Source organism: Caretta caretta, chromosome 15 (genome assembly GCF_965140235.1).
Source record: "Caretta caretta isolate rCarCar2 chromosome 15, rCarCar1.hap1, whole genome shotgun sequence".
NCBI lineage: Eukaryota > Metazoa > Chordata > Testudines > Cheloniidae > Caretta > Caretta caretta.
In genome coordinates, this window is record NC_134220.1 from 1,303,458 (window position 1) to 1,322,331 (window position 18,874).

Sequence of the window (18,874 nt, forward strand, 5' to 3'; positions counted from 1 at the left end):
GCGTGCTGCCTGTGGTACTCTGTCCCTGTCCCATGTTCCTGGACGACACTGGGCGTCCCCAGGTCTTAACAGAGAAAAATCCAGACCTCTGGTCTGTTCCTACCTTATTCAAGGGACCGGTTCCCCACCGTTTCCTGCAGTTGCTTCTCCACTATATGAGCGCGTTGCACCGTTGTGCCCTCCGGGGTCGATCAAATCGCGTCTCCTCCGAGGCCTCCCGATGAACTCACCGGTGCGCCCTGGGCGTCGGTTCTCGCTGCAATCTGTCGACTGCCGGGAGGGGTCCAGGCAAGGCTAAATAGCAGCCTCGAGCCCCACGTTGGGTGCCAAAAACTGTTGCAGAGTTCCCGAGGCAAGCAACAGCGGGGTTCGTTGCCCGGTATGCGTCGCGCCAATGACCACAACGGGGTAGAGAAGCAGAGAGATTTATTTGAAGCTTCAAATAGGGACACAGGGAGACTGAGCTGTCTCAAATCCTGTGCACCAGAGACAGGTTACACTGTACAATTTATGCCTTTTTCTTTACGTAACTATGCAAGCATATACATCCAATTACTTGTTGCCCCATACAATAGCGCAGCCAATCATGTAAAGCCTCCGATTGCTTTTACTGCCTGCATTACTCTATGGGGGAGGCCCGGTGCTACCTCTGCCGGGCGATGGGGTATGTCCGGAGGGACAGCCCCTTGGCCCAGCACGGAGGAGCGTCCGGGACCCCTGAGCCCTGGCAGGGCACCGGCCCTGTCATCACCGGCCCTGTTTGCTGCCCGGCACCCGGAACCGCCTGTCCTCCTTCCCAGCCCACCATTGCTCCCGCTCAGGCCCTGGGGGCAACCCCCTCAACACGCCCAGACAAGCAGGAGGGCCCCGCCTCTGCTGTGTGCAGTCTGGTGGGGCCTATGGAGGAGGGTGTGGAGAGATTACTACGGGCCATGGGAGACGACCCACCCCAGAGGGAGTTTTCCCTCTCTCATGCCTCCCCCACCTCTATCTCCCAGAGTTCCCGTGCCATTGCGCCTGCCCCCTGGCCCTACCCCTGTTCACCAGCCCACCGATGATACCATGGAGGGCTGGGTCCGAGTTCAGGGGAAGCGGGGCAAGTGGAAGGCTTGAGCTCCGCTCCTCCCATCCAATGCGGAGGCCCCTTGTAAGACCAGGAAAGGGGCCACTGACACCGAGCCTTCTGCCTTGCCCCTGGGTGCATCCCATCCACAGGAGCCAGCTGGGGATGACGTGGCAGCAATGGAGGGTAGCACTGCCCCTCCTCTACAGTCCCTCCTTGAGGGAGCCTCTGATAGAGCCCCTCCTGTCCCCCTGCCACCTAAGGCCCCTGCAAGCCCCGAGGCGTGCAACGCTTTGGGCACCAGCAAAGAGATCCTCGGGATGGTGGGTGGCGATCTTCCCACCATCGAGGAGATCGAGGCCCTGGGCTTGACCCCAATCACTCAGGGGAAGGACGACCCTCTGCCAGTGGGCCTCAATCTGGGCAACCTTGCCCTGGCCCCCCTTTCACTGTGCTCCCTCCCCTCTACCACTGCTTCTGCTCCCGCCTCCGAGGGACCCCTGGACTCTTCTGCCAACCCAGCCGCAGATGGGAACCTGCTACCGGCCGCCAAGCCAATCGAAGTGACGGCCAGTGCCACGCGGCCAGGACCAGAGTTACCAGGGGTATCCCTCACTGATGGGGGGTGGCCGATCTCCTTCCCGGGTGGGGGTCCCACTGCTGCTTTTCTGTCTGACACCGCCGTGGCTGAAACACCCACCATAGAGCCCAAGCCTGGCATCACCAAGGGCCCCCTTCCCACTCCACAGACCCCTGAGCCTGGCCGAGAGGTGTCACTCCCCAGTAGCTTGGCTGCTGGGGCCCAGGATCCCGCTTCCACACCTCTACCCAACCCTGACCCTGACCCCTGCCCTGCCCCTGCCCCGATGCCACCCCTGCCCCCTTCCCCTCCACCTTCCGTGCTGCTATTGCCACCCCTGGGGCCGTCTCCTTCCCCTTCTAGGAGGATGACCCCCAGGGGTCCCGACCCCCTAGGGGCTGCTATTTTCCCTCCACCCCCCGCACTGAGCCGGGGTCTGAGGCAGGCTCCATGATGCTGGCACATCGGATGCCACGCCGGGGGTCTGCCCCCTGCCTGCCCGTCTCGGTAGGCCACGGGGCTTCAACAGGGGCCCCGCTGGAGGACGGCCTGGGGCCAGCGACCCCGCCCCCCAGTAGACTGTGAGACAAGCTGCGAGAGTTTCTCCAGGATGCCCGTGGGTCCCAGAACAAGGTGCAGCTCACTCTCCAGCTCTGAGGGGACTTTCATGAAATCCTCCGGGCTGTGAGGGCCCTTTTGCGGGAGGGTAGAGGGACTGGGAGGCTGGGCGCTTCAGCCTACCAGCAGACCCGCTGCTTCCGTGACTCCCTGCTTACTTACGGGGTCAGTCACGCATTGCAGTGGCCGCGAGCGTCCCTGCTGGTGAGGATCCCCCCCAGCCCTCCCTAAGGCACCCACCACCTTCGCCGCACTAAACACCCGGGCTGTAGGGTGGGTCTACACGGATGCCAGGTGCTCTTCTTCCTTCTGGAGGGGGAGTACGCTGTGATTTTCCTGCAGGAGACCCATATGGATCTGGCCGCTGAAGACAGCTGGCAGCTGGAGTGGGGGGAGCGGGTTTATTTCAGCCACCTCACAGTTCATACGGCTGGAGTGGCGACCCTGTTCTCCCCCGGCCTATGGCCCAAGGTGCTGGGGGTTGCCAAGGCTGTGCCGGGCTGCCTGCTGCACCTCTGGGTCCGCACGGAGGGGCTAATGGTCAATATCATCAACGTCCATGCCCCGACATCGGGCCCGGAGAGACTGTGATTTTTTCAGCAGGTGTCCGCCTTCCTTGGCTCCTTGGATCCTTGCAAGCGCTTGGTCCTGGGTGGGGACGTTAACACCTCCCTCAATGAACGGGACCACTTGGGGGCTGAGCGGTGTCCGGCCACCGTGGACATCCTCCGGGAGATCGTTGACCGTCACTCCCTGGTGGACGTCTGGCGCGACCACCACCCAGACAACATCTCGACGTTCACCTTTGTCTGGATGGAGGCCCATGCGTTGCATCACTCCCAGTTGGACCGCATTTATTTGTCATGCTGTCACCTCTCATGGGCCCACTCCTTCAGCATCTGGCTGGCCCCATTCTCGGATCACCATCTGGTGACCATGACAGCCTCTCTCGCGCGGAGAGGCTAGGACTGGCCTATTGGCATTTTAACAACAGCTTGCTGGAGGAGATGGGTTTCATGGCGTCCTTCCGGGAGTTCTGGCCAGGCCAGGACCTTCTACGCGAGCCTTTTCTCCCTGGATCCGACCAATCCTGACACTTGTAGAGTGCTCTGGGACGAGCTCCCTACGGTCAGAGCGGGTGACCGGGACCGGCTAGAGCTGCCCCTCACTCTGGCTGAGCTCTTGGAAGCCCACCGCCGCATGCCCACCAATAAATCCCCAGGCATGGACGGGCTGACCGTGGAGTTCTACCGCGTGTTCTGGGATGTCCTTGGCTCAGACCTTGTCACCGTCTGGGCCGAGTCCTTGAAGAGCGAGTTCTCCCCCTGTCATGCAGGCAGGCAGTGCTCACCTTGCTGCTGAAAAAGAGGGACCCCTGCGATCTTCAGAATTGGCATCCCGTCTCGCTTCTCAGCACGGACTGTAAGGTCATAGTAAAGGCCATCTCACTGCGGCTGGGGTCCATGCTGGCGGACATGGTCCACCCTACACTGTCCCGGACTGGACCATCTTCGATAATCTGTACTTGGTCCGGGATCTCTTGGAGCTTGGGTGTAGGGACGGCCTGTCGTTTGCCCTTCTGTCCCTGGATCAGGAGAAGGCGTTCAACAGGGTGGATCATGGGTATCTCCTGGGCACTCTTCTGGCATTCAGCTTCGGACCGCAGTTTGTGGGTTTTCTCCGGGTGCTGTACGCCTCTGCAGAGTGTCTGTTCAGGCTCAACTGGACCCTGACCAAACTGGTCCGCTTCGGATGCGGGGTGTGTCAGGGGTGTCCGCTGTCAGACCAGCTGTACGCTCTGGCGATCAAGCCCTTCCTCTGTGTTCTCCACCGGAGGTTGATGGGGTTGGGGCTCTGGGAGCAGGAGCTGCGGCTGGTCCTGTCGGCGTACACCGATGACGTGCTCCTCATGGTCCAGGACCCAGGCCACTTGGTGCAGGTGGAGGCTTGCCAGGCCATCTACTTGGCAGCCTCCTCCACCTGGGTCAACTGGATCAAGAGCTCTGGCCTGGTGGTCGGGGTTGGGTGGCAGGCGAGCTCCCTCCCACCCGCGCTTCAAGCCATCTGGTGAAGTGCGGGTCCGCAGCTCTATCTCAGCATTTACCTTTCTGCCACGCATCCCTCTCCGCTGGAGAACTGTCATGGTTTAGTGAGCAGGGTGGCAGAGCGGCTCCAGAGATGGACCGGACTCCTCCGGTGCCTCTCCCTGTGAGGGCGGGCACTGGTGCTCAACCAGCTAGTCCTGTCCATGCTCTGGCACCGGCTCAACACCCTGGTCCCGGCCTCAGATTTCCTGGCTGATCTCCAGAGGCTGGTTCTGGGGTTCCTTTGGCCAGGATTGCACTGGGTCTCTGCAGGGGTCCTCCACCTGCCCCTGGAGGAGGGATGATAGGGCCTGAAGTGTGTCCGCACTCAGGTCCATGTCTTCCGCCTCCAGGCCCTGCAGAGGCTCCTTTATGGTGCAGGTAGTCTGGCGTGGAGCGTACTGGCGCACGCCTTCCTGCGCCGCTTCTGAGGGCTCCGATATGACCAGCAGCTCCTTTATCTCCATCCGAGAGGTCTTCCGTGAGACCTCTCCAGGCTGCCGGTCTTCTACCAGGACCTCCTCTGGACCTGGAAACTGGTCTCGGCGACTAGGTCTGTGGCGGCCACCAAGGGGGCAGATCTCCTCGTGGAGCCCCTGCTACACAACCCCCAACTCTGTGTGCAGGTGGCGGAGTCCCGCTCGGTGCGACAGAGGCTGGTCCTGGCAGAAGTCACCAGAGGCGGAGACCCCTGGACTATGACCGAGGAGACTGGCTGGATCCCCATAAGTTAGCTCAGTGCATGGGGCTCTCCAGGCCTCGTACTCCCCAGTGCGTACTTCAGGAGGTGAAGGCTGCCTTACCACCCACTGATTGGGCCTATCTTGACAGAGTCCTGCAAGAGGGTGCCCCCTGCACCCCAGGCTCTCCGGACCTTTCCATCGGGCCCCTGCCCCGGGGACCTACCTAGCCACCCAACCCTTTCACCGTGAGCCGGCTGCACGAATTGCAGCCGTCTCTCTTCCGGACTGCACCAAGGAAACATCTGTACATGCTCATGCTCCACACCCTTCACGTCCTCACCCTCGCGTCCCACCCCGACACGAAGTGGTGAGACCTCCTATCACCATCCTGGTTCCGAGGCCCGCCGGGGATATCAGTTGGCGGCTCCTTCACGGGGCTGTGAGCACAGGCGTGTTCTTGGCTCGGTTCACCCCCATCCCAGACACCTGCCCCTTCTGTGGCGTGAGGGAGACCCTGGCGCATGTGTACCTGGAGCCCCTATTTCGGCTCCTCCAGAACCTCCTGCTGCGGTTCTGGCTGCACTTCTCCCCACACTTGTTCATCTTTGCACACCCTATCTGTGGCCCCACTAAGTTGTGAGACCTCCTCGTCAACCTCCTCCTGGCACTAGCCAAAGTAGCCATTTACACCACCAGGAAGAGGATGGTAGACGAGAGGGAGCTCTGTGACTGTGGGGCCTACTTCCGCTCCTCCCTGGTCTCACACATCCGGGCAGAGTTTCTCTGGGCAGCGTCCGCTGGCTCCCTTGACACCTTCGAGGAGCAGTGGGCACTGTCCGGGGTTCTCTGCTCGGTGTCCCCATCTGGTTCCCTTTGTTTAGCCCTGTGACCTCACTCCCATCCCTGTTATATCTTTAGTTGTCCCATGTACTTAATTGAGATCCCAGACCTTGTGGATCCTCCCCTTAGGCTGGGGGAGGTCCTTTAGTAGTGGGTGGGCTCTGCCCACCCGTCTCCAGAATCCCAACAGACTGAGGCTGATATACATGCTTTCCACTACTCACCCTCTATCTTTCTGGTCTGAGTCCGTCACAATACGTAGCAGTCCCTGGATTCAGTATATCAACCCCTACCTGCTTTAGGAGCCCAACTCTCATTTTCAATGAATTCAGGCACTTAGGCATCTAAACCCCACCAAGATTCTTAGGTGCTTAAATCCCTTTGGAAAAATGAGATTCTGGCTCCTAAATCAGTTAGGCATTGTGACACTGAGCTCCACGACACCTGAGCAGTTGTAAAAATTTGAGTTTAAGTTTCTGGCTCAGATTCTTAAAGACATTTAAGTGCCTAAGTCTCCTTGGTTTTGATGGGACTTACTTGCCTAAATGCCTTTGAGGATCTGTGCCTCAGTTCCGTCTCTGTGCAATGAAGATGATAGCACTGTCCTACCTCACAAGGGTCGTGTGGGGCCAAAGATTATAGACTGTGACGTACGCAGGTGGTACAGTAATGCGGGCCAGAGAACTACTAAGATTGTCCTGCTGATGTGAGCACAGTACTGAGATGCAGGGAGATGTGTCTATGGAGCAAATGTACTAGCTCATAGAATATCAGGGTTGGAAGGGACCTCAGGAGGTCATCTAGCCCAACCCCCTGCTCAAAGCAGGACCAATCCCCAACTAAATCATCCCAGCCAGGGCTTTGTCAAGCCTGACCTTAAAAACCTTTAAGGAAGGAGATTCCACCACCTCCCCAGATAACCCATTCCAGTGTTTCACCACCCTCCTAGTGAAAAAGATTTTCCTAATATCCAACCTAAACCTCCCCCACTGCAACTTGAGACCTTGTTCTATCATCTGCTACCACTGAGAACAGTCTAGATCCATCCTCTTTGGACCCCCTTTCAGGTAGTTGAAAGCAGCTATCAAATCCCCCCTCACTCTTCTCTTCTGCAGACTAAACAATCCCAGTTCCCTCAGCCTCTCCTCATAAGTCATGTGCTCCAGCCCCCTAATCAGTTTTGTTGCCCTCTGATGGATACTTTCCAATTTTTGCACATCCTTCTTGTAGTGTGGGGCCCAAAACTGGACACAGTACTCCAGATGAGGCCTCACCCATGTTGAATAGAGGGGAATGATCACGTCCCTCGATCTGTTGGCAATGCTCCTACTTATACAGCCCAAAATGCCTTTAGCCTTCTTGGCAACAAGGGCACACTGTTGACTCATATCCAGCTTCTTGTCCACTGTAACCCCTAGGTCCTTTTCTGCAGAACTGCTGCCGAGCCATTCGGTCCCTAGTCTGTGGCTGTGCACTGGGTTCTTCCGTCCTAAGTGCAGGACTCTGCACTTGTCCTTGTTGAACCTCATCAGATTTCTTTTGGCCCAATCCTCGAATTTGTCTAGGTCCCTCTGTGTCCTATCCCTACCCTCCAGCATATCTACCATGCCTCCCAGTTTAGTGCCATCTTCAAACTTGCTGAGGGTGCAATCCACGCCATCCTGCAGATCGTTAATGAAGATATCGAACAAAACCAGCCCCAGGACCGACCCTGGGGCACTCCACTTGATACCGGCTGCCAACTAGACATGGAGCCATTGATCACTACCCATTGAGCCCGATGATCTAGCCAGCTTTCTATCCACCTTATAGTTCATTCATCCAGCCCATGCTTCTTTAACTTGCTGGCAAGAATACTGTGGGAGACCGTATCAAAAGCTTTGCTCAAGTCAAGGAATAACACATCCACCGCTTTCCCCTCATCCACAGAGCCAGTTATCTCGTCATAGAAGGCAATTAGATTAGTCAGGTATGGCTTGATGAATCCATGGTGAATCCATGCTGACTGTTCCTGATTACTTTCCTCTCCTCTAAGTGCTTCAAAATTGATTCCTTGAGGACCTGCTCCATGATTTTTCCAGGGACTGAAGTGAGGCTGACTGGCCTGTAGTTCCCTGGATCTTCCTTCTTCCCTTTTTAAAAGATGGGCACTACATCAGCCTTTTTCCAGTCTTCTGGGACCTCCCCCGATCGGCATGAGTTTTCAAAGATAATGGCCAATGGCTCTGCAATCACATCCGCCAACTCCTTTAGCACTCTTGGATGCAGCGCATCCAGCCCCATGGACTTGTCCTCTTCCAGCTTTTCTAAATAGTCCCAAAGCACTTCTTTCTCCACGGAGGGCTGGTCACCTCCTCCCCATGCTGTGCTGCCCAGTGCAGTATTCTGGGAGCTGACCTCGTTCGTGACGACAGAGGCAAAAAAAGCATTGAGTACATTAGCTTTTTCCACATCCTCTGTCACTAGGTTGCCTCCCTTATTCAGTAAGGGGCCCACACTTTCCTTGACTTTCTTCTCGTTGCTAACATACCTGAAGAAACCCTTCTTGTTACTCTTAACATCCCTTGCTAGCTGCAACTCCAGGTGTGATTTGGCCTTCCTGATTTCACTCCTGCATGCCTGAGTGATATTTTTATACTCCTCCATGATCATTTGTCCAATCTTCCACTTCTTGTAAGCTTCTTTTTTGTGTTTCAGACTCATCATGTTTAATCTGGTTGCCTGCTAGCAGCTTAACCAGAGGGGGAATCAGACCTGTTCCTGCAGCATGTCTGGGGAGAGCGCCTCTTTAGTTAGCCCTGCGGCAGCGGGATCCAGCCCCGTTGCCTGCAGCACCAACGTGTAATTAAAGTGTGTATACACATGGGTCTCCAGGCTCAGCCCATGTGGATAAGCTGCTGTCTTGAGGGAGGACAAAACATTTCCATTGCTGCACTGTGCTGGCTTGTAGAAAGTGGTGTTGGAGAGCCATTGCCCTCTGATCCCACCTAGGGTTACCAAAAGAACCAAAAGAATTTGCTCAAGAAACTCTTTGAAAAAGCACAAGAAGAAATCCGCACAGACACACCCCTGGAACCCCAACCTGGGGTATTCTATCTGCTACCCAAGATCCATAAACCTGGAAATCCTGGACGCCCCATCATCTCAGGCATTGACACCCTGACAGCAGGATTGTCTGGCTATGTGGACTCCCTCCTCAGGCCCTAAGCTACCAGCACTCCCAGCTATCTTCGAGACACCACTGACTTCCTGAGGAAACTACAATCCATCGGTGATCTTCCTGATAACACCATCCTGGCCACGATGGATGTAGAAGCCGTCTGCACCAACATTCCACACAAAGATGGACTACAAGCCGTCAGGAACAGTATCCCCAATAATGTCACGGCTAACCTGGTGGTTGACCTTTGTGACTTTGTCCTCACCCATAACTACTTCACATTTGGGGACAATGTATACCTTCAAATCAGCGGCACTGCTCTGGGTACCCACATGGCCCCACAGTATGCCAACATTTTTATGGCTGACTTAGAACAACGCTTCCTCAGCTCTCGTCCCCTAAAGCCCCTACTCTACTTGTGCTACATTGATGACATCTTCATCATCTGGACCCATGGAAAAGAAGCCCTTGAGGAATTCCGCCATGATTTCAACAATTTCCATCCCATCAACCTCAGCCTGGCCCAGTCCACACAAAAGATCCACTTCCTGGACACTACGGTGCTAATAAGCAATGGTCACATAAACACCACCCTATACCGGAAACCTACTGACCGCTATTCCTTCCTACATGCCTCCAGCTTTCACCCAGATCACACCACATGATCCATTGTCTACAGCCAAGCTCTACGATACAACCGCGTTTGCTCCAACCCCTCAGACAGAGACAAACACCTACAAGATCTCTATCAAGCATTCTTAAAACTACAATACCCACCTGCTGAAGTGAAGAAACAGACTGACAGAGCCAGAAGAGTACCCAGAAGTTACCTACTACAGGACAGGCCCAACAAAGAAAATAACAGAACGCCACTAACCATCACCTTCACTCCCCAACTAAAACCTCTCCAACACATCATCAAGGATCTACAACGTATCCTGAAAGACGATCCCTCACTCTCACAGGTCTTGGGAGACAGGCCATTCCTCACTTACAGACAGCCCCCCAACCTGAAGCAAATACTCACCAGCAACCACACAACAGAACCACTAACCCAGGAACCTATCCTTGCAACGAAGCCCATTGCCAACTGTGTCCACATATCTATTCAGGGGACACCATCATAGGGCCTAATCACATCAGCCACACTATCAGAGGCTCGTTCACCTGCACATCTACCAAAGTGATATATGCCATCATGTGCCAGCAATGCCCCTCTGCCATGTACATTGGTCAAACTGGACAGTCTCTACGTAAAAGAATAAATGGACACAAATCAGACGTCAAGAATTATAACATTCAAAAACCAGTTGGAGAACACTTCAATCTCTTTGGTCACTCAATTACAGACCTAAAAGTTGCAATTCTTCAACAAAAAAACTTCAAAAACAGACTCCAATGAGAGATGCTGAATTGGAATTAATTTGCAAACTGGATACAATTAACTTAGGCTTGAATAGAGACTGGGAGTGGATGGGTCATTACACAAAGTAAAACTATTACCCCTTGTTTTCCCCCCCTCCACCTCCCACTGTTCCTCAGACATTCTAGTCAACTGCTGGAAATAGCCCACCTTGATTATCATTACAAAAGATTCTCCCCCGTCCCCCGCCCCGCTCTCCTGCAGGTAATAGCTCATCTTAAGTCCATTCAGTCCTACTTCTTGTTCAGCCAATCACTAAGACAAACAAGTTTGTTTACATTTAAGGGAAATAATGCTGCCTGCTTCTTATTTACAATGTCACCAGAAAGTGAGAACAGACATTTGCATGGCACTTTTGTAGCCGGCATCGCAAGGTATTTACACGCTAGATATGCTAAACATTTGTATGTCCCTTCATGCTTCAGCCACCATTCCAGAGGACACGGTTCCATGCTGATGATGCTCGTTAAAAAAATAATGTGTTAGTTCAATTTGTGACTGAACTCCTTGGGGGAGAATTGTATGTCTGCTGCTCTGTGCTTTACCCACATTCTGCCATGTATTTCCTGTTCTAGCAGTCTCGGATGATGACCCAGCACATGTTGTTCATTTTAAGAACACTTTCACTGCAAATTTGACAAAATGCAAAGCAGGGACCAATGTGAGAGTTCTAAAGATAGTGACAGCACTCGACCCAAGGTTTAAGAACCTGAGGTGCCTTCCAAAATCTGAGAGGGACAAGCTGTGGAGGATGCTTTCAGAAGTCTTAAAAGAGCAACACTCCGATGCGGAAACTACAGAACCCGAACCACCAAAAAAGAAAATCAACCTTCTGCTGGTGGCAGCTGACTCAGATGACGAAAATGAACATGCGTCGGTCCGCACTGCTTTGGATTGTTATCGAGCATGGACGCATGTCCTCTGGAATGGTGGTTGAAGCATGAAGGGACATATGAATCTTTAGCGTATCTGGCATGTAAATATCTTGCGATGCTGGCTACAACACTGCCATGAGAATGCCTGTTCTCACTTTCAGGTGATATTGTGGACAAGAAGTGGGCAGCATTATCTCCTGCAAATGTAAAGAAACTTGTTTGAGTGATTGGCTGAGCAAGAAGTAGGACTGAGTGTACTTGCAGGCTCTAAAATTTTACATTGTTTTATTTTTGAATGCAGGGTTTTTTTGTACATAATTCTACATTTGTAAGTTCAACTTTCATGATAAAGAGATTGCACTACAGTGCTTGTATTAGGTGAATTGCTATATACTATTTATTTTGTTTTTTTACAGTGCAAATACTTGTAATCAAAAATAAATATAAAGTGAGCACTGTACACTTTGTATTCTGTTGTAATTGCAATCAATATATTTGAAAATGTAGAAAACATCCAAAAATATTTAAATAAATAGTATTCTATTATTGTTTAACAGTGCAATTAATTGCACAATTAATCACGAATAATTTTTTTAATCACACAATTAATCACGGTTAATTTTTTTAATCGCTTGACAGCCCTAGTGGAAATGCTGCAGATGGGCCCGGGAGGATTAGGTTGATTCATCTAGTCCTGCTGCTCTAATGTCAAAGCATAGCAGAGCCAGGGCGGGGTGTGCGTGTGGTGTAGGAGTACTGTGCTGCTTTCTTCTGAGTGGCTGCAGCTAGAGTTCGGAGCCCGCTGCCTTTGGAACGGAGCAGCCCCTGAATTAGTAAGGAGCCAGCCCAGCTGGTGAAAAACACAAGCAAATTGAGTGCGCAGTCTCAGTAACCCCTAATGCGGGCCCAGCTGGAATTTATTCCCCAGACAAATGGAAATCAAAGCAGTAAAATCAACTCTTTTTCTCTCAGGATATTCTGTGGGTTTTGGAGTGTTTTAAAATGTGGCCTCCTGCTGCCATTTCAAAGTGTTTATATCTTTCTTGCTTGTGCTCAAGCATGCTTGTGTCTGAGACTGTCCACTTGGATCAGTCTCGGCTCCATGCTTCCTCAGAGTGGCCCAGTGTTTAGGACACTAGTTTAGGATTTAGGAGACTATGGGCTTGGCTACACTTGCAAATTAGAGCACATTAACTCAGTCCCGGGCGCCCTAACTCCTGAGATGTCCACACTGGCAAGCACGTAGCGCGCTCGGGCTCCACATCTGGAGCACTCCTGGTGATCCACCTGCACGAGAAGCATAACGCTTGCTGTGCCCCCCCTGGAGCGTCACGACGCCAGTGTGGACGCCCTGGTCTATTAATGCGCTCTGATCGGCCTCCAGAAGTGTCCCACAATGCCTGTTCATAGAATCATAGAATCATAGAATATAAGGGTTGGAAGGGACCCCAGAAGGTCATCTAGTCCAACCCCCTGCTCAAAGCAGGACCAATTCCCAGTTAAATCATCCCAGCCAGGGCTTTGTCAAGCCTGACCTTAAAAACCTCTAAGGAAGGAGATTCTACCACCTCCCTAGGTAACGCATTCCAGTGTTTCACCACCCTCTTAGTGAAAAAGTTTTTCCTAATATCCAATCTAAACCTCCCCCACTGCAACTTGAGACCATTACTCCTCGTTCTGTCATCTGCTACCATTGAGAACAGTCTAGAGCCATCCTCTTTGGAACCCCCTTTCAGGTAGTTGAAAGCAGCTATCAAATCCCCCCTCATTCTTCTCTTCTGCAGGCTAAACAATCCCAGCTCCCTCAGCCTCTCCTCATAAGTCATGTGTTCCAGACCCCTAATCATTTTTGTTGCCCTTCGCTGGACTCTCTCCAATTTATCCACATCCTTCTTGAAGTGTGGGGCCCAAAACTGGACACAGTACTCCAGATGAGGCCTCACCAATGTCGAATAGAGGGGAACGATCACGTCCCTTGATCTGCTCGCTATGCCCCTACTTATACATCCCAAAATGCCATTGGCCTTCTTGGCAACAAGGGCACACTGCTGACTCATATCCAGCTTCTCGTCCACTGTCACCCCTAGGTCCTTTTCCGCAGAACTGCTGCCTAGCCATTCGGTCCCTAGTCTGTAGCTGTGCATTGGGTTCTTCCGTCCTAAGTGCAGGACCCTGCACTTATCCTTATTGAACCTCATCAGATTTCTTTTGGCCCAATCCTCCAATTTGTCTAGGTCCTTCTGTATCCTATCCCTCCCCTCCAGCGTATCTACCACTCCTCCCAGTTTAGTATCATCCGCAAATTTGCTGAGAGTGCAATCCACACCATCCTCCAGATCATTTATGAAGATATTGAACAAAACCGGCCCCAGGACCGACCCTTGGGGCACTCCACTTGATACCGGCTGCCAACTAGACGTGGAGCCATTGATAACTACCCGTTGAGCCCGACAATCTAGCCAGCTTTCTACCCACCTTATAGTGCATTCATCCAGCCCATACTTCCTTAACTTGCTGACAAGAATACTGTTGGAGACCGTGTCAAAAGCTTTGCTAAAGTCAAGAAACAATACATCCACTGCTTTCCCTTCATCCACAGAACCAGTAATCTCATCATAAAAGGCGATTAGATTAGTCAGGCATGACCTCCCCTTGGTGAATCCATGCTGGCTGTTCCTGATCACTTTCCTCTCATGCAAGTGCTTCAGGATTGATTCTTTGAGGACCTGCTCCATGATTTTTCCAGGGACTGAGGTGAGGCTGAGGTGAGGCTGTTCTAGCCACTCTGGTCATCACTCTGAACTCTACTGACCTACCTTCAAGTGACCACCTGTCAAACTCAGACCCACCCTTTAAATCTCTGGAAATTTTGAAATTCCCCTTCCTGTTTGCTCAGCCAGGCATGGAGTGCTCTCAGCAAATCTTTCCAGGTGACCATGCCTCCACGCGCCAGGCGATCCCCAGTATGGAGCAATGCCGAGGTGCTGGCCTCATCAGTGTCTGGGGGGAGGAAGCTGTCCAGTCCCAGCTGCGCTCCAGCCGTAGGAATTACGATACCTTTGGGCAGATATCAAGGGGCATGAGGGAAAAGGGCCATGACCGGGACGTACTGCAGTGCACAGGGCCGGCCCACAACAATTTGGCACCTGAGGCGGGGAGCTCAAATGACGCCCCCATGCCCCTTCACTTGGGTCAAAACTTTGAAAGGTCTCAATTCTGCCTTCTTCCTGTTCTACTCCTCTCATGGTGCTGCTCTATTCCTACCCCAATAAAGGAGAACTAACAACTTAAAAAGACAAGGAGTACTTGTGGCACCCTAGAGACTAACCAATTTATTTGAGCATGAGCTTTCGTGAGCTCACAAAAGCTCATGCTCAAATAAATTGGTTAGTCTCTAAGGTGCCACAAGTATTCCTTGTCTTTTCATAGAATCATAGAATATCAGGGTTGGAAGGAACCTCAGGAGGTCATCTAGTCCAACCCCCTGCTCAAAAGCAGGACCCATCCCCAATTAAATCATCCCAGCCAGGGCTTTGTCAAGCCTGACCTTAAAAACTTCTAAGGAAGGAGATTCCACCACCTCCCTAGGCAACGCATTCCAGTGTTTCACCACCCTCCTAGTGAAAAAGTTTTTCCTAATATCCAACCTAAACCTCCCCCACTGCAACTTGAGACCATTACTCCTTGTCCTGTCCTCTTCCACCACTGAGAATAGTCTAGAACCATCCTCTCTGGAACCACCTCTCAGGTAGTTGAAAGCAGCTATCAAATCCCCCCTCATTCTTCTCTTCTGCAGGCTAAACAATCCCAGTTCCCTCAGCCTCTTCTCATAAGTCATGTGTTCCAGACCCCTAATCATTTTTGTTGCCCTTTGCTGGACTCTCTCCAATTTATCTACATCCTTCTTGTAGTGTGGGGCCCAAAACTGGACACAGTACTCCAGATGAGGCCTCACCAATGTCGAATAGAGGGGGACGATCACGTCCCTCAATCTGCTCGCTATGCCCCTACTTATACATCCCAAAATGCCATTGGCCTTCTTGGCAACAAGGGCACACTGCAGACTCATATCCAGCTTCTCGTCCACTGTCACCCCTAGGTCCTTTTCCGCAGAACTGCTGCCTAGCCATTCGGTCCCTAGTCTGTAGCTGTGCATTGGGTTCTTCCGTCCTAAGTGCAGGACCCTGCACTTATCCTTATTGAACCTCATCAGATTTCTTTTGGCCCAATCCTCCAATTTGTCTAGGTCCCTCTGTATCCTATCCCTGCCCTCCAGCGTATCTACCACTCCTCCCAGTTTAGTATCATCCGCAAATTTGCTGAGAGTGCAATCCACACCATCCTCCAAATCATTTATGAAGATATTGAACAAAACCAGCCCCAGGACTGACCCTGGGGCACTCCACTTGACACCGGCTGCCAACTAGACATGGAGCCATTGATCACTACCTGTTGAGCCCGACAATCTAGCCAACTTTCTACCCACCTTATAGTGCATTCATCCAGCCCGTACTTCTTTAACTTGCTGACAAGAATACTGTGGGAGACAGTGTCAAAAGCTTTGCTAAAGTCAAGATACAATACATCCACTGCTTTCCCTTCATCCACAGAACCAGTAATCTCATCATAGAAGGCAATTAGATAAGTCAGGCATGACCTTCCCTTGGTGAATCCATGCTGACTGTTCCTGATCACTTTTCTCTCATGTAAGTGCTTCAGGATTGATTCTTTGAGGACCTGCTCCATGATTTTTCTGGGGACTGAGGTGAGGCTGACTGGCCTGTAGTTCCCAGGATCCTCCTTCTTCCCTTTTTTAAAGATGGGCACTACATTAGCCTTTTTCCAGTCATCCGGGACTTCCCCCGTTCGCCACGAGTTTTCAAAGATAATGGCCAATGGCTCTGCAATCACAGCCGCCAGTTCCTTTAGCACTCTCAGATGCAACTCGTCTGGCCCCATGGACTTTTGCATGTCCAGCTTTTCTAAATAGTCCCTAACCACCTCTTTCTCCACAGAGGGCTGGCCATCTATTCCCCATCTTGTGATGCCCAGCGCAGCAGTCTGGGAGTTAACCTTGTTCGTGAAGACAGAGGCAAAAAAAGCATTGAGTACATTAGCTTTTTCCACATCCTCTGTCACTAGGTTGCCTCCCTCATTCAGTAAGGGGCCCACACTTTCCTTGGCTTTCTTCTTGTTGCCAACATACCTGAAGAAACCCTTCTTGTTACTCTTAACATCTCTCCCTAGCTGCAGCTCCAGGTGCGATTTGGCCCTCCTAATTTCATTCCTACATGCCCGAGCAATATTTTTATACTCCTCCCTGGTCATATGTCCAACCTTCCACTTCTTGTAAGGTTCTTTTTTATGCTTAAGATCCGCTAGGATTTCACCGTTAAGCCAAGCTGGTCGCCTGCCATATTTACTATTCTTTCGACACATCGGGATGGTTTGTCCCTGTAACCTCAACAGGGATTCCTTGAAATACAGCCAGCTCTCCTGGACTCCTTTCCCCTTCATGTTAGTCTCCCAGGGGATTCTACCCATCCGTTCCCTGAGGGAGTCAAAGTCTGCTTTCCTGAAGTCCAGGGTCCATATCCTGCTGCTTACCTTTCTTCCCTGTGTCAGGATCCTGAACTCAACCAACTCATGGTCACTGCCTCCCAGATTCCCATCCACTTTTGCTTCCCCTACTAATTCTTCCCGGTTTGTGAGCAGCAGGTCAAGAAAAGCTCTCCCCCTAGTTGGCTCCTCTAGCACTTGCACCAGGAAATTGTCCCCTACGCTTTCCAAAAACTTCCTGGATTGTCTATGCACCGCTGTATTGCTCTCCCAGCAGATATCAGGAAAATTAAAGTCACCCATGAGAACCAGGGCGTACGATCTAGTAGGTTCCGCGAGCTGCCGGAAGAAAGCCTCATCCACCTCATCCCCCTGGTCCGATGGTCTATAGCAGACTCCCACCACTACATCACTCCTGTTGCTCACACTTCTAAACTTAATCCAGAGACTCTCAGGTTTTTCTGCAGTTTCGTCCTGGAGCTCTGAGCAGTCATACTGCTCCCTTACATACAGTGCTACTCCCCCACCTTTTCTGCCCTGCCTGTCCTTCCTGAACAGTTTATAATCATCCATGACAGTACTCCAGTCATGTGAGTTATCCCACCAAGTCTCTGTTATTCCAATCACGTCATAATTCCTTGACATCACCAGGACCTCCAGTTCTCCCTGCTTGTTTCCAAGGCTTTGTGCATTTGTATATAAGCACTTGAGATAACCTGCTGATCGCCCCTCATTCTCAGTATGAGGCAGGAGCCCTCCCCTCACAGACATTCCTGCCTGTGCTTCCTCCCGGTATCCCGCTTTCCCACTTACCTCAGGGCTTTGGTCTCCTTCCCCCGGTGAACCTAGTTTAAAGCCCTCCTCACTAGGTTAGCCAGCCTGCTCGCAAAGATGCTCTTCCCTCTCTTCGTAAGATGGAGCCCGTCTCTGCCCAGCACTCCTCCTTCATGGAACACTCCCGTGGTCAAAGAATCCAAAGCCTTCTCTCCGACACCACCTGCGTAGCCATTCGTTGACTTCCATGATTCGACGGTCTCTACCCAGGCCTTTTCCTTCCACGGGGAGGATGGACGAGAACACCACTGCGCCTCAAACTCCTTTATCCTTCTTCCCAGAGCCACGTAGTCCGCAGTGATCCGCTCAAGGTCATTCTTGGCAGTATCATTGGTGCCCACGTGGAGACGCAGGAAGGGGTAGCGATCCAAGGGCTTGATGAGTCTCGGCAGTCTCTCTGTCACATCGCGAATCTTAGCCCCTGGCAAGCAGATTCTTGCGAATACAGACTAACATGGCTGTTACTCTGAAACCTAACAACTTAAAATGCCTTCTTCAAAAATTTTAAGTAACACTTAACTTTCAAACGCCTGAACAGCAAATGTAACTTTTCTTGTCTGCCTAGTAAACACTGGCATTTTTATCTGTGTGAATACTCAAAGTGGTGCTTTCCGTGCCTTCTTGGTTGCAAAGATTTGAACTGCTTCCAGAAGGTCCACAGGCTGGGCCAGCTCATGCTCTGTTGAGGTGGTTGCAAGGCCGACCAGTCTCTCCTGTGTCATTGTGGAGCGTAGATGTGTTTTTATTAACTTCAGCTTGGAGAAGCTGTGTTCTCCACTGGCAACTGTTACAGGAAGTGTTGGAAATATGCGCAGAGCAACAAAAGCATTTGGAAAGAGGGTGGTCATCTTATTTGTGCACATATATTCCAGAATAGCCTTTGGAATTGATCCTGCTGAAATGTATCTTGAAGAGGCTCTCGGTTCATAACCTAAATCACTCGCAACAATATCGCGCATGTCATCACGTGTCAACACTGTCTCTAGTGCCCTGCATTGCTGGTGTAGGTCTTCTTCAGGTATAGTGAGGAGTTTGGGAATATCATGCAACATCCCAAATATACTGCTGTGTTCCTTGAGCCGCATGAATCATAGAATCATAGAATATCAGGGTTGGAAGGGACCCCAGAAGGTCATCTAGTCCAACCCCCTGCTC

At 51.8% G+C, this 18,874-nt stretch overlaps 1 protein-coding gene across 2 annotated transcripts in view; it reads left to right on the forward strand.

The window, feature by feature from the left end:
• ZMAT5 (zinc finger matrin-type 5) overlaps positions 1-18,874 on the forward strand; it is a 76,783-nt gene that overhangs the window by 46,125 nt on the left and 11,784 nt on the right. The gene's annotated exons all lie outside the window — the stretch shown is intronic.